The sequence below is a fragment of the Mus caroli genome, unplaced genomic scaffold (assembly GCF_978045245.1).
Source record: "Mus caroli unplaced genomic scaffold, Mus_caroli_1 scaffold_6, whole genome shotgun sequence".
Lineage (NCBI taxonomy): Eukaryota > Metazoa > Chordata > Mammalia > Rodentia > Muridae > Mus > Mus caroli.
Window position 1 is genome coordinate 39,304,717 of NW_028227261.1, and position 24,362 is coordinate 39,329,078.

At 43.4% G+C, this 24,362-nt stretch overlaps 1 pseudogene; it reads left to right on the forward strand.

The window, feature by feature from the left end:
* LOC147004226 (ubiquitin-ribosomal protein eS31 fusion protein pseudogene) overlaps positions 1-8,682 on the forward strand; it is a 37,199-nt pseudogene extending 28,517 nt beyond the window's left edge.
* The last annotated feature ends 15,680 nt before the right edge of the window (positions 8,683-24,362 follow it).

Consider the following 24,362-nt stretch of genomic DNA (forward strand, 5'->3'; position numbering starts at 1 on the left):
TGAGCAATGACCCTCAGGAAAGAGTGCTTCAGCAGATCTATAGTGCAACTTGGTAGATAGTGAGAGGCAAAGAGATAGCCCTCAGCTAGCTGCATCCTGACCATGGGGAAAGGCACTAGAAGTGAGGGCTATGAAGGTCTCCGTCATGAGTCTTAGGGCCATTTATTCCCTTTGCCCAAAGAGCTGTCCTGTCCCACATAGGTCACAGGAATCTAGTTTAGATACCAGCATTCCTCTCATTTTAGATACGGATGAAACATCCTCCTCCCCCTCCCCCTCCCCCTCCCCCTCCCCCTCCCCCTCCCCCTCCCCCCCTCCCCCTCCTCCTCCTTCTTCTTCTTCCTCTTCCTCTTCTTCCTCTTCCTCCTCTTCTTCTTCCTCTTCTTTACTAATTCTGGAAATTCTATGAGGGTATTGGTTTGCTAATTTTAATTTTTAAAGATGTATTTATTTTATGTGTATGAGTGTTTTGTATACACATGTGTATGTGTACCACCTCCATGCCTGGTGTCCGTGTAGGCCAGAACTCCTGGGACTGGAATTACAGGTGCTTGTGAGCTGTCAAGTAGGTCCTGGGAATCAAACCTGTGTCTTCTGCAAGAACAATAGGTGCTCTTAACTGCCAAGCCGGTTCTCCAGCCCTTACCCACTTTGCTAATCTTATTTTATAGATATCTATAGACTGAGACCTTTGATAAGGTCTCCTACTCTGGTCAACAACAAAAAGTTGTCTTCATTGAGACTTGTATCTTTGTTTTATATCGGCTGGCATTCTGGTATGTGCTTTCTATTTGTCCATCGTGAGGTTGATCATCTAATCATGCTTAATTCTTATTTATGTACATGTGTGTATCTGAATGTGCAGATACCTGTGGTAGACAGAAGAGGGCATCAGATTGCCTGGTGCTGACAGTCATGGGTGGTTGTGAGCTCAACGTGAGTGCTCTTAACTGTTGAGCCATCTCTCCAGCGCCTACTCAAGCCCGATCATCTATAATGTATAATCTTGGCTTATAGGACTCTGGTACCTAAAAAGGTAATGGAGGGACGAAACTGTGAGGGAAGAGAAATCAGAGGGTGTGGTTTAACCTTGTGGTTGAGGAGCTGGAGAGATGACTCTGTGGTTGAGAGCATTGCCTGCTCTCCTAGAGGACGGGGGTTCGAATTCCAGCACCCACACAGCCACACAGCAGCTCGCAGCTGTCTCTGTAACTCCACAATCTGACACCCTCACACAGACATCCATGCAGGCAAAACACCGATGCACAAAAAGTTAAAAGTGAATAAACAAATAAACCTTGTGGTGGAAATGCTCCTTTTTTCTTTTCTTTCTCTCTCTCTCTCTCTCTCTCTCTCTCTCTCTCTCTCTCTCTCTCTGTCTCTTTCTCTCTCTTCCTTCCTTCCTTCCTTCCTTTCCTTCTTTCTTCTTCTTTTTTTTTCAAGACAGGATTTCTTTATGTATCCTTGGCTGTTCTAGAACTCACTTTGTAGACCAGACTGGCCTCAAACTCATAGAGATCCCCCTGCCTCTGCCTCTGAATGCTGGGATTACAGGCATGTCCCACCACCACTTTGTGAAAAGTTTTTTGTTTGTTTGTTTGTTTTGTTTTTTAAAGTAAGACCTAAAATCTAAGTTTAGCAAACAATTTTAAAATTAAATTATAGAGTTAAAACCACAATAAACAAAATTAAAAGACACGATAGAGTGGAGTAACACATTTTCAATATCTGTAGTGACTAAAGGGTTAACAGTTACAAATACTGCAAGAATCCAATAGAGAGCACAACAATAATAACCTTCCCTTCATGATTAAAGCATAGGAATTAGGAAAGCCACAGACGATGTGCCTAATATTAACATTTCCAACAAACATTTGAAAAATTTCTCACGTTCACTTTTAACTAAAGAAATGAAGTTAAAACAACAGCAATACACACTTTCCATAAGGCTAGGCCAGTTTTAACAAGCTATATGAATGAATGTCCAAAGTTGGGCTGTTATTACAAAGCATCATAGAAGCTGGATGTGGTAGCACTTGCCTGTACTGTGAGCACTCATGAAGCTAAAGCAGGAGAATCAGGAATTCAAAGCCAGCCTAAGGCACGTGGAATTCAAGGCTAACCTGGGACTTGGGCTATGTAACAAGACATCACCTCAACAAACACTGCTCATGCACCATTGCTGTGGAAATGAAGCACCCGCAGTTGAATGACTTATAGAAGACAACAAAATAATTTCTCCCAGTCTGGGAGGCTGAAGTCAGGGTGTGGAATTGGTTGGGGTTCATTGAGGATCTGTAGAGGACAGAGCTGCAGCCCGCCAATGCTACAGACACATGAGCTCTTATTCTGTCCTTGGTGGAGAGCTAAGGTCTCTTTTCTAAGTGGCTTAATTAAGGGAATTGTACCTCCCAATGCTAATCAGTGGAGAGTTTGATTTCAATATGTGATGGGTGGAGGAGGAGGAACCAGTTACACAAGCACCTAGTCTGTAACAGAAAGCTACGCCACTGCCTGTTAGCTGCAAAGCCTTAATACGGTTGATAGGGAGTGTCTACCATCTCAGCTTCCATTGGAAACCATTGGCAAGCGTTTATCCAAATGTCTCCCTTGCTATCGAATTTGAAGGACGATCAGGCCAAGAATAAGACTCATGGGACTGGAGAAATGGCCCAGTGGTTAAGAGCATTGGTTGATCTTCCAGAGCTCCTGAGTTCTATTTCCAGCAACCCCATGGTAGCTCACAACCATCTGTAATGGGATCCGATGCACTCTTCTGGTGTCTCTGAAGATAGCTACAAGTGTACTCATATATACTTATATTCCATAAATATATCTAAAAAATAAAAAAAGAACAAGACTCCTGAGTTTCCCTTGGGTCACTGCACAATCGTTTCTGAAGCTGAGCATTCCCTTAGTTCCTTGACCCTCATCCCTCTTAGCTGGTTTGAGTCCATCCTAAGTAGCTCTCTAGGGAAGAGAGCATACAGTTTTGATGTTCTAAGCCCTTGTTTGCTTCGGAATGTCTTCTTTGGCTTGTATGTATAGTTGACATCTTTTTTTTTCTCCAAGATGTACTTGATGTTTTGCCTAAGGTCTCTTTTATAAGTGGCTTAATTAAGGGAATTGTACCTCCCAATGCTAATGTCTGTGTGAGGGTGCCAGGTCCTCTGGAACTAGAGTTACAGACAACTGTGAGCTGTCATGTGGGTGCTGGGAATTGAATCCATGTCCTTTGGAAGCATAGCCAGTGCTCTTAACTGCTGAGCCATCTCTCTGGCCCTTGTAGCTCACACCTTAATCAGGTAGAGTGATCCTTATTAATACCATCAGAAAGCTGTTTCAGTTAATCCCAGGTTAATAGTCCTGGTAGCTATAGTTTACCAAAACAACCCTGGTACATTTTTAGTGATCTGATGCTTTAAAGAAAAAGATTAATTTTTAATATTTTAATTATGCATGTGCTGTTATGTGGACATGAGTATGGGTGCTCACAGATAGAAGTATTGAACGCTCTGAAGCTGGGGTCACAGACAGTTGAGACTTTTATCGTTTCCATATATGTTCAAGCTGCTAATATGTAAAAGACTTCCTAGTCTATTTTAAAACTTACTGGTCCACCTCTGTCCTACCCTGCCCTACTCTACCCACCCCCTCTAGAAGATTTATGGGTTTAGCTTACCAGGGCCACCTCTGCTCTGGTCACTATGTTACAGCATCTCTCACAGGAGGGCTCCTCTAAGGGATATTTTGCTACTCCAGAGTATTTTATTTCTTTGCTTATTTGTTTAGTATCTTTCTGACTCTGCAGATCATATAGGAGAAGGAACCACATCTTGGTCTCTTTCATTTTCTTTTATTCCTAGCATCAATAAACAGGCTTGCGGAGCTGGAGATGGTCCACGGTGACAATTGTCTGCTGCTCTTGCACAGGATCTGACTTTGGTTCCCAGCGTCACCATGAGGCAGCTCAGAAACATCTGTGACTCCAGCTCCAGGGGGCTCCAACATCTCCATCTGTCAGCTCCTGTGCTGTGTGCACATGGTTAAAAACATTAAAATGATCTTTAAAAAACAGCATCAGATCACTTAAAAAAAACCCTAGGATTGTTTTGATACATTCTACTTATTTATTTGTCTGTTTATTTATGTATTTATATTTTTGAGACAGAGTCGCATGTAACTTATGAAGTTTGCAAGTCATTATATAGGATGACCTTGAATTCTTAATTCTCCTGTCTCCACCTCCAAAGTTCTGGGTTACAGGCACGAGCTGTGTTTTGGTAAGTATTTATTTCTAATCTTATTATAAATTATGCAGTGAACATTCTTGGTACATGTCTATCTTGAATTATTCAAATGTTGAAATGTCTGGGAGTGAGATTACTGTACTAAGGCACACACATTTTATATTGTGCTAACCCATTGTTAGACTAGTTCCAAGTTTGTGCTTTTACCCAACTACCCACTTTCTGTACCTATAATGAGCAGAGTCAGTTTTCCTAATTGTGCAGACATATAAATACCTCGTTTTGTTCATATTTTTCCTTCTGAGGTTTATGATTTTTTTCTATGATCGCTTGTAGTTCTTATGTTGTACGTTGTCTATTTGTGCAATTTAAATTTTTCCTACAGTTTATGGGTGGTTTTTCTATTGGTTATTACAGCTTCTCAACTTAACAGTAAAAAGATCTCTGTTTGTTGTCCTTTGAGATAATTTATGACCCTTTTAGTATACAAGATGTTTATATATGTTTGTCCCTAGTACTTTGTTTTGTTTTGTTTGGTTTTGGTTTTTTGTTCTTTTGAGACAGGGTCTCTCTGTGTAGCCCTGGTTGTCCTGGAACTAAATTAGGCTGGCCTTGAACTCACAGAGATCAGCCTCTGCCTCCTGAATGCTGGGACTTAAGGCATGCACCTCCCACCCGCCAACCCCAGTTTGTAGGTAGTATTTTATATCTTCTGGATTTGGGGACATGTCTTAAAAGCCTCATTTCACCTCAAGATTATATAGTATTTTGTTTTTAACATATTTTCTCCAAGTATTTTTGTGGTCTTCTTTTTTTTCCCTTTGAGTCTAAGGAATGAGATAGTGATAGGTCTTTGTTTCTTTGTCTCCTTGTTTCTTTCTTTCTTTCGTGACTGGCCAGATATTCCAAAACCATTTGCCAAGTTAGTCACTGTATCTCCCCTACTTGCATAGAGTGACTATTGTGTACCTGGTACTTTCTAAGTCCTTCCTATACTTAATTTAGTTTGATCCTTGCATCAAGTGGTGACAAAAATCAGATTTGCATTTTAAAAATACAGTGGAGAGAAAGGAGGAAGGGGTGGGGGAGAAAGGGGGAGGCAGGAAAAGAGGAAAAGAAAAAAGTGTAAAGAGATTTCTCATGTGGACAGTAGATTGGCAGCCTATATTAAATCCCCCAGAGAAATAGAACCAATAGAATGCATGTATATGCTTAAGAGGAAATTTACTATGGGAATTGATTTACATCATTATCGAGGTTGCAAAGTTCTCTGTTTTACCCTCTGCAAGCTGGAAAACCAGGATTGCTAGCAGTGTGCTTCAGTCTGAGAACTGTAAGGCCAATGTTGTATGTTCCAGAATGCTACACATGAGGATATGGAATTCTTATATCTGGGGCAAGAGAAGATCTCCCCTCAAGGAAAGAGGCAGACATTTTATATTCTCCCACCTTCTGTTTCACTCTCACTGTCTATGGATTGTCTGGCGCCCACACACACTGGTATGTTAGCTGCTTTTCCCTTACTATAGCAGGTACCTGAGATAAATTTATAAGGAAGAAAGGTTTATTTTGGCTTACAATTTTAAAACATTTTTTAACATACTGTTGATGCCTGTAGATTTTGGGCCAGCATTCAAAACCACATCAACTGGAGGATATTAAACCACACTGTGAACCCCAAGATTGTGCTGTTTCCTAGAAAAACCTGTTTCTAGTTGTGGTGTGGCTCAGCCGTTACTACACACCTTTAGTCCCAAATAATGAAGGTAAAGTTAGTTTGTAGAAGGAAACACCTATGTTTGAAAGTGATGTCTAACTGAGTGGCAGGCAAAGTGATGAATCAGAGAAAGATTTGACAGGATAGGATATGTCCAACTCTCATGAGAAGAAAGAGAAAAGAGAGACCACTAGAGAGAGAGAGAGACAGAGAGAGAGAGACAGAGAGAGAGAGAGAGAGAGAGAAAGGAAGAGGAGGCAGTTTTGCTGGAAGAGTTTTATAGACATATTGAAGAGAGAACAAGCTAGACATAAGTAAAGGAAGAATGAGCCACAAAATGAGAAGGAGCCAGAAGATTAGAACATATTTCCAGAGTTAGCTTGATGCCAAGCAGAGCAAAAAGTCAGAGGCCAAGAGAATTTAATCAGTCAGCTTGAAGAGGAATTTGAGCCAGAACAGCTGAGTTGAACTACCCAGCCAGAGTTCAGAAAGAGCTAGAAAGGGTGAGCTTAATCATCAGTAAGTCTCAGAGACTGAAAGCATTCTAATCCTAGAGTAGATTGTATGGAAGAGGCTAGAAGCTTCCAGGACAAAGCCTAGGTTAGCAGATGGGGGCTGTAAGCCTCTGAGACAACAATTACTTCAGGTGAATAAAAGTTACCTTTACATACATCCCAGTGAGAGAACATGTCAGATGAAGCTGATCACCTCATGGCAGTGAAAGCAAGAAAGACTGGGCTGGGATCCCAATATCCCCTCCATAGGCATACCCCAAACTTCCTCCCATTAGACGTCCCTCTTAAAGGTTCTATGACCTTGAATAGCACCAAACTGAGGACTCAACCTTCAACCTTTAACACATGAACCAATGCTGTGGGGAAACACTCAAGTCTATATAAAACTATAACACACAATCTACTCATTCTAACATTAGTCTTCCAGAAATATCCCTCCTATAAACACTTCCAGAGATTTACCTGCTATCTGAGCAAATTTGAGGCCAGTGAAGCTGATATATAAAATTATCTATCACAATAGGAGAATAATTCTAGACTATCATCTATCTATCTATCTATCTATCTATCTATCTATCTATCTATCTATCTATCCATCCATCCATCCATTCATCTATATATCCATTCATTCCTCTATCTATTCATCTATCTATCTATCTATCTATCTATCTATCTATCTATCTATCTATCCATCCATCCATCCATCCATTCATCTATATATCCATTCATTCCTCTATCTATCTATTCATCTATCTATCTATCTATCTATCTATCTATCTATCTATCTATCTATTTTTTGTCAGTTAGTCTAGGCTGGCCTTGAACTTGCTCTGTAGCCAAAAATGACTTTTAAGTTGTGAGTGTCCTGCCTTCACTTCCTATGTGCTGGAATTACATGGCTGTGCCATTATGTCCAGCCAAAATCAGGTATTTAAATGATTTAAGCAAATAGCTCTTTAAAACACTACATTCTGTGACTACAGAGATGTCTCAGCAGTTAAGAACATTTCCTTGTCTTCAAGACCCACATGGCAACTCACAACCTTCTGTTACTCCAGTTCCAGGAAATGGATGACATCTTCAGGCTTCCTCCAGTACCAGGTACAACCATGGTGCACACATATACAGGCATAAGCATAAAAACCCCTTTTTAAAAAGAAACACTATATTCTAGAACAAAGGTTCTTTACCTGTGGGTAACAATCAAATATCAGATACCTTGCATATCAGATACTTGCGTTATGATTCATAACAGTAGCAAAATTACAGTTATGAAGTAGCAAAAAGAGTAATTTATCATTGGGGTCACCACAGCATGTGGAACTGCATGAAGAGTCACAGTGTTAGAAAGAAAGAACTGCTCTAGAACCTTAGAGTGCATGGCTCACAGTGAATATTGGATAGAGTGAAAAAAAACCACATAATCAGTTGGACTATGGGGTTGAATAAAACTTGTTGAATGTAAGTGATTAATAATGACCTGGACCAGGTTGGTGGCTGGAGAAAGTAGAGAATAGTGAGAAATAGTTTGGGGATAAAACTAACAAGTCTTGGTGATTATTTAAATATGGAGAGAAGCTGGTGGTACACACATAGAAACCCAACACTTAGGAGGTAGAAGCAGGAAGACTACTATGAGTTTGACACCAGTCTGGGCTACACAGTGAGCTCTAGACTAGCCGGAGATACATAGCAGCGATGATGACGATGACTTTGTGATCTGTCCTCTGCAGGGGAACTGCTAAGTTCTACCAAGATTCAGATTTTCGCCACAGAGAAGACCACCATGCTCCAGGCCGAACCCTCGGACACCACAGAAAATATGAAGGTCAGAATCAAGGACAGGGAGAGAATTCGTGCTGATTAGCCCAGGCTGCGCTTTGCTGGCAAGCTGCTGGAAGATACCATACATTGACTACAACATTCGAAAGGAGTCCTCCTTCCATCTTGTATTGAGACTACATGGTTGTGCAGGGCAGAGAACAACACCTTACAGCATTCCCAAGCAGAACAAACTGAAGTTTATTTTGGCTGGGCGAAATACTGGGAGGAGGTTGAAATGCCTTCAGCAAGACTGTCTTTCTGACGAGTGTGGGGCTGGAGTTTCATCCCCAGCCACTCTGATAGGCATTACTGTGGCAAGTGTTGTCTGACTTACTGCTTCAACAAACTGGAAGACAAGTTACTGTGTATGAGTTAATAAAAAGACAGGAACCGATTAAAAAATAAAATTAAAAAAGCAAATAAATCAACGAGAAGATATTTATGGGTAAATACATAAAACATATTCAATCCTGAAAGGATAAAATGCAGTGTGAAGCTTTACAGCTTCTGTTTCAAATGCCAGGTCTAACCTTGTATGTGTTTATTAACACATTTGAGGTATCAAGAGAGCTGAGCGTGGTAGCACACGCCTTGCCCTCCTAACACAAGATTAGATGGAAGCAGAAGGATTACTGGAGGTTGAGCTACACACCAAGTTCCCCACCACCCAGAGCTACTTAGCAACATCCTATCTCAAGCACATTAATAAGAGAGTAGAGATACCTAAGATGTAGGGAAGACATGGGTTTAAAGGGTAATGTCGAATTTACCTCTGGACATACTAAATTGAAAGTAACTAGGAGAGAACCATTTGAAGAAGCCAGAGGAGTAGTTAGAGCCGCCACAGCAGGTCTGACTATGAGAAACAAATACGTGCTTCTAGGAACTAAAGCTACAGGAAGACTTGTATCACATAAGGGCTGACTGCTGGATAAACAGAGACAAACACTTAGAAGAGATCCCTAGAAAACTCCCAAGTTTAAAGGTTTACTGGAAGAAGAAGCTGGGGTGGGGTAGGGGGAGGGCAACATGCCTATGAAAGGGCTTCCAGAGAGCTAAGAGAAGCCAGAAGCAGGATTGGAAAGGGAACAGTCCAAGAAAGAGACTAAATGGAATGATGGGCTGGAAATGTTCTACTAGATAAGTAGAGAAACAAGACAGAAAGGGGAGGGGGAGAAGAAGAAGAAGATGAAGAAGAAGGAGGAGGAGGAGGAGGAGGAGGAGGGGAAGAGGAAGAGGAGGAAGAGGAGGAAAAGAGGAAGAGGAAGAGGAGGAAGAAGAAGGAGAACAAGAAGAAGAAGTAAAAGAAGGAGAAGGAGGAGGAAGAGGAAGAGGAGAAAGGGATCAAAGAACTGATACTCTGATGAGAGAGAAGAATGAGTGCAGATAAACAGGCTTAATAGGCAGCCTGAAGAGTAGATGACTGCAGCCAGCAAGTTGAATTCCTGATTTTAGAAGCAGAAAACACAGCATAGCCAGAAGCGATGCCAGGGATAGGAGGTTGAGTAGCTCCGTAGGAAGCTGAGGAAAACAAGGTCTTCAGATTGACTCTGAAGGATTCACAGCATGAGAGGAGGCAGCCAAATTCAGGTACCTTCTGTTAATAAGAAGGAAGTTGAAACTGGACTGTTGGTACACGCCTTTAATCCTAGGACTTGGGAGGCAGAGGCAGGAGGATCTCTGTGAGTAAGAGGCCAAGAAAATGAGGACTGTTTTGGACTTAAGGGGATATTTAGAAATGTTGGAAAGTGCTGTCCTGCAGAAGGCAAACATGGAAAGGCAGAAAGGGCTTGTGGGTAACAAATCTGACTCGCCCGATTTACTGAGCCTGGAAAATTGGCCGACCTGAGAGCTTTAGAAAGTCGGTTGTGGGCTAGAAAGTCTTGCAAACATTTCTTCCTGTGCATAGTTTGGTCAGTCTTAGGAAATGCCCCAGCAGATTCTGGTCAGGGCGAGCAGTAGGCTTGAAGTTCAAGGTTCTTCAAGGAAACTGATGAACAGCAGTCTGAAGCAGACCAGATAGGATTCCAGTCCACTGCAATACTTTATAACTAGGGGTTGTACATCTTGATGTTCGTAGTATTGGAGTGGTTTGTATGGAAAAGGAAGAAATTAAATGACCCCAGGAGGCTCCTTGGTGGGCCATCCAGCTCTAATGGGCTAGCTATAAGGCTTAGTAACTGTCTCAAGAAAAAAAAAAAACCCAAAAACAAAACAACCCTCCCAAAACAAACAAACAAAATACAACACCAAGGAAGATGATGCCTGAAACCGTCTCCTAGACTCATAGATAAACACACAAACAAACACACACACACACACAAGCACACACACACACACATACACACACACCACTGGCCCAGGAATCTTGAGCCCAGATTTACAGATGCAGAAATCATTTGGAATTTGTTTCCATTGTGGTAATTTTTTTTTTTTTTTTTTTACTTTTTCCAAGTATTGAAATAGTATCCAACTACCATTTTCAAAATACTTTACTAGGTTAAATTTTTAAACAATTTGGCCACTTCCTCGAGGCTTTATCTTTTTTTTTTTAGCACATTATATATTTGTTTAGTTAAACACACACACACACATATCATACAAAACTGAACATAGTTATGCTTAAGAGAGAAAAGCATAGAGTGTAGTTGTTATTTGTGTTTCCTGCGAACGCCTTGTAGAATCAATAGAAAACGCATTAGGGGACCAGGTCAGCGTGTGGCAGCCTTCCCTCTCCACTGCTGAGCCTCGGAACTTCTTGCTCCACTGAGTTTCTGAGAACCTTCTCATTTCAAGCCTTCACTTGGCACTGTTTATGGATACATCCTTTTTCTTTTTTTTCACTGTGAAAGCAATTATTTTAACCTACACATAATCTATTGTAAGGTGTATGTTTTCCCACATCTTAGTAGCTCTAAAATTGAGTGTTTTAGAATCTGAGTTGCCTTTGATTTGACTAAATACTTTGTTTTCTCCCCTTACACAGCCGACTTTAATCCTGATGGACTAAACTATGAACAAATGCTGGTTGATTGTTTAGCTAATATGCAAATTAAGAAGAGGCCTTACAGTTACTACTTAAATGCAGTTTGTTTCAGATTGTATGTGTGTGTGTGTGTGTGTGTGTGTGTGTGTGTGTGTGTGTGTGTGTGTGTGTACTACAGCACAGTTGTCAAAGGACAACCTGTGAGAGTAGAACCTCTCCTACTCTGTGGGCCTGGGGATCGAACTCAAGTCATCAGGTTTGGCAGATGAGACATTTCCCTGCATTTTGTTGGCATTAGAGTCTCACTGTAGCCCAGGTTAGCCTTGGGTTCTTAAGGTAATTGAGGGAACTTTGAACCTCCTTTATATCTACATTGGCATTCTGCCTGCATGTCTGTCTGTCTGGGTGAGGGTGTCAGGTCCCCTAGAACTGGAGTTACAGGCAGTTGTGAGCTGCCATATGGGTGCTAGGAACTGAACCCTGGTCCTTTGGAAGAACAGCCAGTGTTCTTAACTGCTGAACCATCTCTCCAGCCCCTACCTTGAACTTTTGATCTCCCTGCCTCCACTGTGCAAGGTGTTGGAATTACAGGTATGCACCACCATGTTTAGCTTCAAACTTAATCCTGATAGTATTCAGATACTTACATTGTCCTCAGTGAAACACTAGGGTGTTTATCATCTTTCCAGATAAAGACAGGAGCTGTGGATGCCTGAGTGAACATTTTCATCATTCTGGAGGCCAAAGAAGGAGCTCGAGTTCAAGACCAGCAAGACGCTGTTGAAAACAAAATAAGGTTTTAAAAAGGGAAATAAATAAGGAAGATTTAATTATCACCAACTTTTATGACTCGGAAATGGATTTGAGGCGAAGAATCCAGGTCATTGGTAGCATACATCCTAGCACGTGCTGACGGTTCTCAGTACTGCACAAAGAAAAAAAATAATATTCAAAAGGCCCTTCTCAGGAATTCTCTACTTTCTTTACTTTTATGTAGATTGTATCATCCACATCCCTCCAAAAAAAAACCTCAACAACAAGCAAACAAAACCAAACCCTTACAATAGAAGAGAAAAATCTAAAATAATATGTGATTTGCCCAAATCTCACATAGTTAATGCCTGTCTTTCTAGCTTCTTTCCTTCCCTTTTTCCTTTCCTTTCCTTTTCTTTTCTTTTGAGACAGTGTGTCTCTATATAGCCCTGGCTGTCCTGGAACTCACAGAGATCCACTTCTACACATATCTCCAGGTTCCTCTTCCATTAGCCTTTTCTTTCTTTCTCTTTCTAGATTTATTTATTTTATTTATATGAGTACACTTTAGCTGTCTTCAGACACACCTGAAGAGAGCACCGGATCCCATTACAGATGGTTGTGAGTCACCATGTGGTTGCTGGGAATTGAACCCAGGACCTCTGAAAGAGCAGTCAGTGCTCTTAACCACTGAGCCATCTCTCCAGGCTCTGTTAGCCATTTCTTACTTCTCTTTTACAGCAATCACATTCCATCTCACTGAAGTTACTTTCCAAAGTTCCTTCTCTCTTTGAAAGAGAAAAGAGGTTCACAATGAAGCTCATCGGTCCAGAAAAGAGTGAGCAATTACTTCACAAGCTGCAGTGAAGGGTCCGGATGGTAGGATGCTCGCAGTGAAGGGTCCGGACGGTGGGATGCTCGCAGTGAAGGGTCCGGACGGTGGGATGCTCGCAGTGAAGGGTCCGGACTGTGGGATGCTCGCAGTGAAGGGTCCGGACCGTGGGATGCTCGCAGTGAAGGGTCCGGACCGTGGGGTGCTCGCAGTGAAGGGTCCGGATGGTAGGATGCTCGCAGTGAAGGGACCGGACCGTGGGATGCTCGCAGTGAAGGGACCGGACCGTGGGATGCTTGCAGTGAAGGGTCCGGATGGTGGGATGCTCGCAGTGAAGGGTCCGGACCGTGGGATGCTTGCAGTGAAGGGTCCGGACTGTGGGATGCTCACAGTGAAGGGTCCGGACGGTGGGATGCTCGCAGTGAAGGGTCCAGATGGTGGGATGCTCGCAGTGAAGGGTCCGGACGGTGGGATGCTCGCAGTGAAGGGTCCGGACGGTGGGATGCTCGCAGTGAAGGGTCTGGACCGTGGGATGCACACAGTAAAGGGTCTGGACGGTGAGATGGGCTCTGAATCGTAAGAAAGGTGTCCTAATGTCTCTTTAGTCTTTGCAAGTGTCAAAGAAAGGATCTCTTAGGGACTTTCTGTGTTCCTTCAGGTGATCTGGTCAGTTGACAGACTCTGATTACTCCTTTTTCTCAACCTTCCTTGAGCATTAGCATCTCACCAGACCCCATGTGACCTGCCAGGGAGAAGAAAATAGGGAGGGAGGTGTGACTCGATAAACAAGAAGGACATATTTTAGAAGGGGATTTAAGCATGTTAAACATATTACCACAGCACAGTGTGCTTGTGTAGTCCTTTATTTGGAGAAATAAAGATGAAGTCAATTTGCAGCTGGCTGATTGAATTAATTAAAAACACTTTATTGTCTAATATTTCCCAGGTACTAAGCTGTGCGCCGAGAATGTGCCAATTAGCAAGACAGGAGTGGCGGGTGCTGTCCTCCTGGAGTTTGCAGACTATTAGAGAAGTCAGACTGTGTAAAGGAAGCTAGGGTTATGAAGGAGAATTATATAAATGGGAATCTCACTACCTCGCCTTCCACTCCAGAACAGTTAAGCCAGTCCAATGTGATGAACTAGAGTAGCTGACTGACTGACACGTATGAAAGACGGGGAAAGAGTTGAGAGGAGAAAGTGTGCCTGGGAGGGGAGAGGAGCCTGCAGAAGAACAAGGAGCAAAGCAGAAACGAGGTGGCGGTGGCAGCATGCTAGGCCCAGAGGCCATGGTAAGGATTTGGGGCTTTATCCCAAATCAACAGGCAGCCATAATTAACCTCTGAGTTGATGCAGACATCTGTTCTCTTAATTATTTTTAATTATTTAAAAAATGTTTCAGGTGTTGGAGAGTTGGCTCAGCGGTCAAGAACACTGACTACTCTTCCGGGGGTCTGAGTTCAATTCCCAGCAACCATATGGTGGCTCACAACCATCTGTAACAGGATCCAGTGCCATCTTCTGGTGTGTCTTGATGATGGCTACAGTGTACTAATATAAATACAAATAAATAAATCTTTTTTAAAAAAATGTTTTGATTTTCATTGTCTTTTTGAAACAACATCCATTATTTTTAAAAGAAGTCTGTTGCACCTGGCATAATGGCACACACCCTTAATCCCAGCATTCGTGAAGCAGAGACTGGAGGATCTCTGTGAGGCCAGCCTGGTCTAGAGAGAGAGATCCTGACTCAAAAGAAGAAAAAAAAGGAGAAGGAGAAGAAAGAGGAGGAGGAGGAGGAAAAAAGGAGGAAGAGAAGGAGGAGGAGGAGGAGGAGGAGGAGGAGGAGGAGGAGGGGACAGCAGCAGCTTGATGGATGCCAGGCATGAAGCAAAGGTGAAAACAGAGGCAGGTTGCATAAGTAACCTAGGAGCCACGCCCTTCTCCCTTTCCAGCCTCACTAGGAGGAGGGCTCCTTCCTTCTCTGCAATAGGAGAGACACAGGAGCGAGTAAGGGTGAGAAGCTGACAAATTCTCTGGCTCTTGATGATCTTTTAAAAACAGGTGATCAGTAAATATTTGTTGATCCTAGCACTCAGAAGACCGAGGCAGAAGGATTGTTGAATAGGAGGCCACCCTGAACTCCATACAGCATGATGTCTGTCTCAAAGAATGAACCAAAATCAACTGAGTGATCAAGTCATCAGTGAATGAATAAATGCAAGTAAAATTTGAAATCTATACACTTATTTTTACCTAGAAGCATTCTGTTGTCAACAAATCAAACAAACGAAGTTTGAGGATAGGGTCTCGCTCAGTGGGTAAAGGTGCTTCCTGCCAAGGCTGATGACCAGAGTTCAATCCCTGGTGGAAAAAGAGAAGCAATTCCCATAAGACCTGCTCTGGCCTCCGTGTGAGTGCTGCAGTAGGAGTGAGCATATACACTAGAGAAGTGTGGAGTCGAAGGTGATGCATGAACGTGAGTGGTCTCAGGGTATAGGGACAGAGAGGTATGATCCAAAAATCTAACGAGGCCTAACATGGTGGTGAAGACCCTTGGGAGGCAGTCAGAGCTCTGTGAGTTCAAGGCCAGCCAGGGATATCCATAGTGAGACCATATCTCTTAATAAACAAACAGCAATAAGCAGGTTGCTAAGATCTTGTTCTGCATAGACTTGGTAGGGAGGTTGCTTCCCTCCCTGGATACGGTGAGAGCAAGGACCGTTTGGGAATACCATTTCCTGTTGCTCCTCATCACCTTTGTGAGGCACGTGTGCTGATGCTTCAGTGTCTCTGTTTCGGGATCCTGGAAACTGAGCTTCAGGGAAGATAAATGCATCCAGCTCACCCAACCTATAAGCAACAGAGATGCGATTCACACCTACGCCTGCCTTCAGTGTTACTGTCCTGCTATAGTCCATCTCAAATTTTAACACCTCTCTTCCCAATGCTGTCACTGAGTCAGCCACTCCCTGGATACTCTTTTTTTTTTTTTAATACTTTTCATCTTTTTTTCTACTAAAACCATATCTTCATGAATGCTTTGTTTAAGTCTCACTATGTTCCAAAGCAATTGAAGGACTTCAAACCGCATGGCTTTCTCTGACCTCGGAAACCTTCAGCAGTTTGTTTTCATTGCCCCCTGAATACATTCAATCTGCATCACAGATGAGTTGAGGAAGGGGCTGGAGAGATGGCTCAACTGTCAAGAGCTCACACTGCTCTTACAGAGGACCCAGGTTCAGTTCTCAGCACCCGATGGTGGCTCACTTTCTGTAACTCCAGTCCAGGAGGATCCAATACCCTCTTCTGACTTCTGAGGGCACAAGGCACACATGAAGTGCACACACAGACATGAAGTGCACACACACACACACATGAAGTGCACATACAGACATGCAGGCAAGCAGTCATAAAAATAAAAAGATAAATAAATGAGTTGGGCCTTATTTAACATACTGTGCACAAGCTCTTTCAAGCACAGGAAGAGGAAGCACCCCTTGTTTCTGTTGGAGGTGGTATAGAGCAGGCACGGTCCATAGCTTCTTCTTAGGACCTCTTGTATGACGTTAGCAGACACTTGTTGGCTTCCCTGGATCACCAATGTAAGCATTTACATTAGCAGCCTGTCTTGACAGCTGTCTGCATCTACTTAGACAGTTTCTTATTTATGCCAAGCTGTATGACAGAGCAATTCTAATTTGTGCTGTGAATGTATTTATTTATTTATTTATTTATTTATTTATTTATGTTTTCTTTTTGGAAATCTAAAAATACAAGGGGCTGATAGTAGCCAGAGAAGCTATGGGTTTGTGTAAGGAGGGGATTCATTTTGAAAAAACAATGGGAAAAGTAGACTTTTTATCTTGTTGAAGAGCCTTATTTTTTTTCTTTTTTTTTTTTTTTTGGTTTTTTGAGACAGGGTTTCTCTGTGTAGCCCTGGCTGTCCTGGCACTCACTTTGTAGACCAGGCTGGCCTCGAACTCAGAAATCCGCTTGCCTCTGCCTCCTGAGTGCTGGGATTAAAGGCGTGCGCCACCACGCCCAGCCTCTTATTTTTTTTTTTTTCAAAGCTTACAAATTGTCATAAAAAGAAAAAGAGCGCCCAAATTGGTTGAACTTGAAGTTCCCTGTTGCCTTTCTCCTCCTTCAGAGCCTTTTTCTAAACCTACTTCCCTTAAAATGACTTTTATTGATTTTCACTCAACAAGAGTTATTCTTCAGAATGAGGATGGAGGGGTCAGAGAGAGAAATTTACCCGCTGGTACCTGAGGAGTAGGTGCGTCTCCGGATCCAGGCTCGCTTTATTTGTTCTGTTTCCTGTATCCAGAAACCTGTACACTGGGGATCGCTAGGGTCCTCTGTGTCTTGGTCAGAGCTCGAGTACAGTATACTAATAGATCAATTTATGTGTTCATTCATTCAGCAAACATTTATTGAGCAGGCATGTCCTAGGCAGTGGAGATACTAAGACGAATAAGATGTAGCCGCTGCCCTCTGTAACCTCCAGATGCACAGAAAGGCACCGGTCTGGTGGGGGTTCAGGACAGGGAAGGCGTCCAGAATGAGGGAGCTGCCTGTCCTCCATCAGGAACTCCTTAGAGAATAAGATCAGCCCTGAACAATAAATAAAGCATCTGGTCGCATTGGGTAGGAAACGGTGCTTTTTAACTTTCATGTCTCATCTTGTTGAGTAATTTCCCCCCTGTTACTTTTCCCCTCCAGTCTTATCCACTTTTTGGTCTATATTTAACATTGCCTTCAAAGCTATTTTTCTAAATCCCGCTCCGATCCTGCCATTTCTGTCTTGAGAATTTTTTTCCTAGCTGTTCATTCATTCATGGTGTGTGTTTCTCAGTCACCCACTGTGGTGTTTCACGGTGTTTGATTGTTAAGTGTTTGAGATGCTATGATAGGCATGCAGGCCCTCCCTTCAAGAACCTTAGCATCTGGACCAGCGAGTGCTTCTCAAATCTAGACCTCTTCTTTCAGCAACTTCCCTCCATCACATACCAGTATTTATGATACGAAGTGTGTTTCCAACAATTGAACAAAGACAGATTTCTGCTTTAAGAGGATCAAGTCCAGCTCTGCAGTAGCGGTGCACATGAAATGCCAGCAGTCAAGAGGCAGAGGCAGAGGCAGAGGCAGAGGCAGAGGCAGAGGCAGAGGCAGAGGCAGAGGCAGAGGCAGAGGCAGAGGCAGAGGCAGAGGCAGAGGCAGAGGCAGAGGCAGAGGCAGAGGCAGAGGCAGAGGCAGAGGCAGAGGCAGAGGCAGAGGCAGAGGCAGAGGCAGAGGCAGAGGCAGACAGGTCTCTATAAATTCAAGGCCAGCCTGGCCTACAGATCAAGTTCCAGGACAGCCAAGGTTACATCTTGGTTAGGGGTGAGGGAAAGAAGACCAAGTCTACTGGTGGAGTTGGAAAGTTTAATTCACAAGTCCAAGATCACATGGTAGGTGGGTAGATACATGCATTGTATACTAGGATGGTAGACTTGGAAAGAAAGGGATTCTGTCAGGATAGCTTTCTGAAAGTGATCATGCCTAAACAAAGTCCTGGAGTACCAAGAGAAGTGAGCAGGATGTTGAGACATACAGATGTTGTGACAGATGACCTGTTTAGTGAGAACTCCCTAGAGGAGCTGAATGGAGAGGATGAGTATACAGTGCAAATGGGGATTTGCTATACCACCTTCCACAAGATGGTCCCGAGTTGTCTAACAACAGCTATCTTTGAAGAGCTGGAGGGCTAGAGACTTGGGTAGCAGTTCAAGTCACATGGCTGGGAACCTTAGCAGTGCCAATCTGGTGCCAAGGATCTAGAGGATTCCTGGAGAGATATCTAGTCCATCTTGGAAGCATAAAGAGGCTGGGTTCTGATCTCAGGGAAGAATGCAGTCCAGCCGTGGCTGCAGCAACAAGGTAAATGAACTCATCAGAAGTCAATGAAAAAAAAAAAAAAAAACCCACAAATTTGCCGTTTCTCAGTCCCGCGTTGGTTCGCCAAATGTTGTGTCCGGCCAGCAGATCACAGCCTAGGTTCTAGCCTGGAAAGGCATTTTGGAAACCTGGAAGAGAAGAGGGGATAGGCGACGAGAGAAAATGATGCAGCTAAGACAGGCATTCTGATCAAAGCTCAATTTTACTGTTCCGCACGCAGTTATGAAGCAGGGGAAGGGGGCCCGATTCCCGCCAAATAGTCCGGGGGACCAGTAGCAGGGTGACCACGGGTATGGCTCCAAACAGCAAAGCGGCAGGTTCCAGCAGTGGGCGTGGCAGAACGATTGAGCGGGAAGCTCCACCCCTGAGCAAGCAGGTTTAAGGTTGGGGGAGGGGAGACTACAGCTTTTCTCTTGGACCTCCTTTTATTTGGCTGCTACCCAAAGGTGCTATTCACATTTAGGGTTGGTCATCCTACTTACAAAACCCTTCACAGGTATGGTCATATGCTTAGTTGATTCCAGATCCAGCCAAGCTGTCAGCCACCCATCACAAGGCTCTTCACCACCCAGTCTGCCTCTGTTGCTTCTACTCCTCTGTTTTCCAGCTTAAGAGTTTTCCCTGGAGTGTTTGACATGACTCTGACTTGATGTGCCTCATGCATCTGGGATATGCTTAAGTGTAACTATATTTTTCAAAATAACAAAAAAGGATATGTAATTTCCAAGTAATAAAATGGCTTAGATGCCACCTCACACACCAACGCTCATCATCACCTCTCTTTAGCAGGAACGTCTTAGATGTACTGTCTATTTAAAGCACTGAGAAACTTTACGGCTTGGTGATTTTGTACATACCATTTCTTGTCCTGAAGTGTACTTCCCATTCAAAGCCTATTTAAAGTGCCATCCCATACGGTAATCATCTTTGGCTTTCCTTTAAAAAAAAAAAAAAAAAGAGTTTTATTTATTGTTATTTTAGATTATGCGCATGGATTTAACTGTTTGTGCACATGCATGTGGTACCCACAGCAGCCAGAAGAGGGCATCAGAAAACCTGGAGTCAGAGTTACAGGTAGTTGTCAGTCAGCAGATGTGGGTGCTGGGAATCAAATGCAAGCCTTCTGCCAGAGCTTACCCTGCTGAGCCGTCTCTCAAGCTCCCACACAATGGTTATGTTTAATCAAGCATAAATACTGTCCCACACAGTAGTTACTTTTTGAATACCCATGGTTGCTGTGATCTTGCGGGAGCCCCAGGCTGGGTTAGCTTCTTCCTCCTGTGCCTTTCCTCCAGGTTTTACCCAGAGTTCCCTGATAGGTCTGCTCACACGGGGCCTCATGTGCACGTTTTCATAGCCAGCTTGCTGCTGGAGCTCCTCTGGCAGGAACCATCTTTCATTTACTTCTGTATTCTTAGGGACGAGCAGTTGGTAGACAATAGGCAACTCTTTAATGTTGAGGCTGAGGACCGTTCCATACTCTTATCATTTCTACTCTTACACAAAGCAGGATCTTTGCTGGGAGAGATGGTACACACTTCTAACCCCAGTCTTCAGAAGGCTGAGGCAGGAGGATCACAAATGGAAGGCCAACCTAGCCTATGTAAAAAACAATTTTCTTAAAAGCAACCAACCAGCAACATTAAAGCATCTTTCCTTCTCATTGTTAGGGACTGATATAGGGTGTGTGTGTGTGTGTGTGTGTGTGCCTTTGTGTGTGTGTCTGTGTGTCTGTGTGTGTGTGTGCCTGTGTGTGTGTGTCTGTGTGTGTGTGAATTCCCTTTTCTAAAGTTTCACACACTTGTTCTCTCATAAGTAAACTGTATTACACATAATGTGTTCCATGTTGCTATACCTCTGAAAGTATCAGGGCTGTACCAAGCTGGAAGTGGGGATGTCTTTTTTGCCTCCACTGCAAAGAACTCTATTCATTGCCTGTTTCTAAGTTCTATGCTTGTTCTCAGTGTGCTTGCTCTGATGCTACCATTACCTTTGTATATTTTGTAATGAATATTCAGATTACCATAATGAATATTCAAATTACCAACTAAGTATATTTGCATTGGAAAGAAAACAGGAATGTATGAAAACTAAAGCGGTGAGGTTGGGGAGATGGCTCCATAAAGTGCTTCACACTCAAGCATAAGGGCCTACATTCCATCCTCAGCACACACAAAACAAACACCCAATGTGGTGGTGTGGATCTGTAACCCCAGCACTGGGGAGGCTGAGACTGAGGATCCCTGGGGCTCACTCATCCGCCAGCTACTCTAATCACGAGTTCCAGGTCCCAGTGAGAAACTCTACCTTAAAAACGATGTAGGTGGTGGAGGCTGGAGAGCTGACTCAGTGGCGAAGAGCTCACCAGCACCAACATGGTGGCTCACAGCCGTCCATACTCCAGGTCCTGGAGATCTGATTCTCTCTTCTGACCTCAACAGACACCACATGCACTCAGTACACATGCATGCATGTAGGTAGAATGTTCATACACTTAAAGTAAAATAAATAGAAGCTAGGCATGGCAGGTAGCGCACAACTTTAATCCCAGCACTTGGGAGTGGGGCAGAGGCAAATGGATCTCTGTGAGTTTGAGGTCAGCCTGGCTTACACAGAGAGCTCCAGAACAGTCAGTAGAAAAACCTTGTAAGGTAGACGGTGCCTGAGAAAGAGTCCTGGAAGCTGTCTGCTGGCCTTTACACAACATACATACATGCACTCTTATATACCCTAACATATACTTGTACAGACACATACATGCACTTGGATTCACACACACATACACAGAGCCAAAGTCTCCTCTTTCTTCCTGTGCCCCTTGGACATACACACACCTATATCTGCTTTTTAAATTGCCTAGACATAATTAGTGTGTAGACATAACTTGGTGTAGTTCACCTCTGGCCTTTGTCCATGGAGAGGTGTGTACACACATGTGATAGAAATGCATCATGCTATGCATACTGTTCTTTGACTTACATGTCTTCTCACTTGACAGTCTATCATGACCTCCTTCCATACCAGTCCATCCAAGTCTGTCTCATTTCCTTTGATGGCTGCCCCCCTTTTAATTTGACGATCTTAATTGTCTGTAAATGGGAAAGCCAAATAATCAAGCTTATTAGAATTGTACCTAAGAAAGAGTAAATCAGCTCCGAGTGAAGGCTTGCGGAATTCTCCTAGGGGTAAAATGTGTTAACTTTAGCACATAGACTTGGCCATGTTTGTTTTGGCTATTCTGGGACTCTTTCTGCCTATTTCCTGCTTCATTGTGTTTTGGAGAGCCAAGGTTGCCAAACATGTGACCTGTGAAGTAACAAGGTATTAGATGTTCAGTTTCACATTGTAGGGTTTTGCTATTGTTTTGCATCATATTTAAGCTTTTCATCATATTGTCACTATAGATGATGTCTGTCCCGCTTCCTAAGTATTTGCACCTCGGTGCAGAACACTGCCAACGTCACGGGAACGTCTGGCTTGACAGCTGAGCTGAAACAGAGCTTCTTACAGGTTGTCCACTCATGTGACCTGGCTCTTAGAGGAACCTTACAAATTGATCTGAAGGAGCTGGAGGCTGTGGCACAGGCTACTAATCCCTCTCTACTCAGGAGGCAGAGGCAGGAGGATCTCTGTGAGTTTGAGGGCAGCCTGGTCTACAGAGTGAATTTCATGGCATCTTAGGTTACACAATAAGAAACGCTGTCTGTAAAAAAACAAACCAACAAATTACAGAGAACAAAGCTGGGTTGGTAGTGCTTGTCAGCAGTCCCGGAATCTGAGAGGCTGAAGCGGGGGGTGGGGGGGTGAGGGGGTGGGGGGTTGGGGGTGTCATGTCACAAGTTAGATCAGGCTAGCCTGGACTACAGTGTGAAATCCTGCCTCAATAAATGAAAGCAGTCTCTCAGCAGGAACAGTATCCTGCGATGTAAGTATGAGAACCCACCACAAGGATCTGTTGTCATCCTCCGAGGTAACATGGTTCAGTCTGGCTGAATCTGCCTTTAGAGTCTACACAGCTACTGCCCCAGTGGGGCGTTCTCAACTGTCACCTGCCACAGACTTTTCAACTAGTCTCCTTGTCTGCTGTCTTACCTCCAGGCTGCTCACCCTCTGACGACTATACCTCAGGGTTTCTCGTGTCTCTGGGATGAGGTCCACTCTCCTCAGGTTAGCACACAAAGCTTTGCTATTGTGCTGTGACTCACTTCTGCTTATCTCTTGGGGCTGAATGCCTCATATTTCAATTCCCAGGGAATGCAAGGGGCTCCTGGTCCTTTCAGCATACTGCAGGGCAGGGCTCAATAAATACATGCTAAATTAATGGATGAAGTATTTTGTGTTCGACATCTCAACATGCAGCCCAGGATAACCTCTGTTCACTAGTCACCCCAACATAATTAGTAATAGTGGCCCATTTATGATTAAACTTTTCTCAGGTCAACAGATATATGGTCACCCTAATTACAGCAGTGGCTACATTGATTTCCAACCTGTTCTTTTGGTCCCTGACTAGATGGTTAGTTCTTTAGGGACAGGAGTTCTGTGGGATTTGGAGGGGGGGTTGGTTTGGTTTTGTTGTCGTTGGTTGTTGTTGTTTTAATCTAAGCCACGGCCTTGCACATTCAAGGCATATTTTTTTTTCTTTTTTCTTTTTTTTTTTTTTTTTTTTGGTTTTTCGAGACAGGGTTTCTCTGTATAGCCCTGGCTGTCCTGGAACTCACTTTGTAGACTAGGCTGGCCTCGAACTCAGAAATCCACCTGCCTCTGCCTCCCGAGTGCTGGGATTAAAGGCGTGTGCCACCACGCCTGGCTCAAGGCATATTTGTTTCGGTTTGTTTTTAAGACAGTTTCTCTATATAGCTCTGGCTGTCCTGGAACTCTCCCTGTACTCCAGGCTGACCTAGAACTCATAGAGATCTGACAGCTTCTGTCTCCTGAGTGCTAGGATTAAAGGTGAGAGCCATTACTGCCTGACTGGCTTGTATCTGTTCGTTTTTAATATTCCTATAAACTGACAGTGTCAGATACTGAGGTGACACTCTTGAAAAAATCAAGCATAGTTCTTGCCCACATAACGTTTATAACCCAAGAGAAAAGAGCAGTCTAATAACAATAGTGCCAATGCATGACTGGCACGGCTAGAGGCTTAGAAGTCCCTGAGCCAACTGAATCCTGTGAATGGAGGTAGTCATGGTTACAGAAGTCTAGGTGAGCCTATTAGCTGCTCATTTAAAGAGCTGCTAATTAAACATTTTAAGTGTAATCACCACACAGGAACTTAGCTAGTGCCTTTTGCTTGAGAGTCTCATTCCTAGCCCTGGCTGGCCTAGAACTCCCTGTGTAGACCAGGCTGTGCTGGGACTTTCAGCAGTCCTCCTGCATCTGCCTCCTGGGTGCTGGGATTACAGGCATCAACCACAGAGCCCAGTTCTATACAAACTTAAGCACATGTTAAACATGAGAAAAAAGGACGAAAAAGTCACATCAGAATGGAATATTGGTCTCATTCTGGTTTATTTATTTATTTATAATCCTGGGAGGTTCTT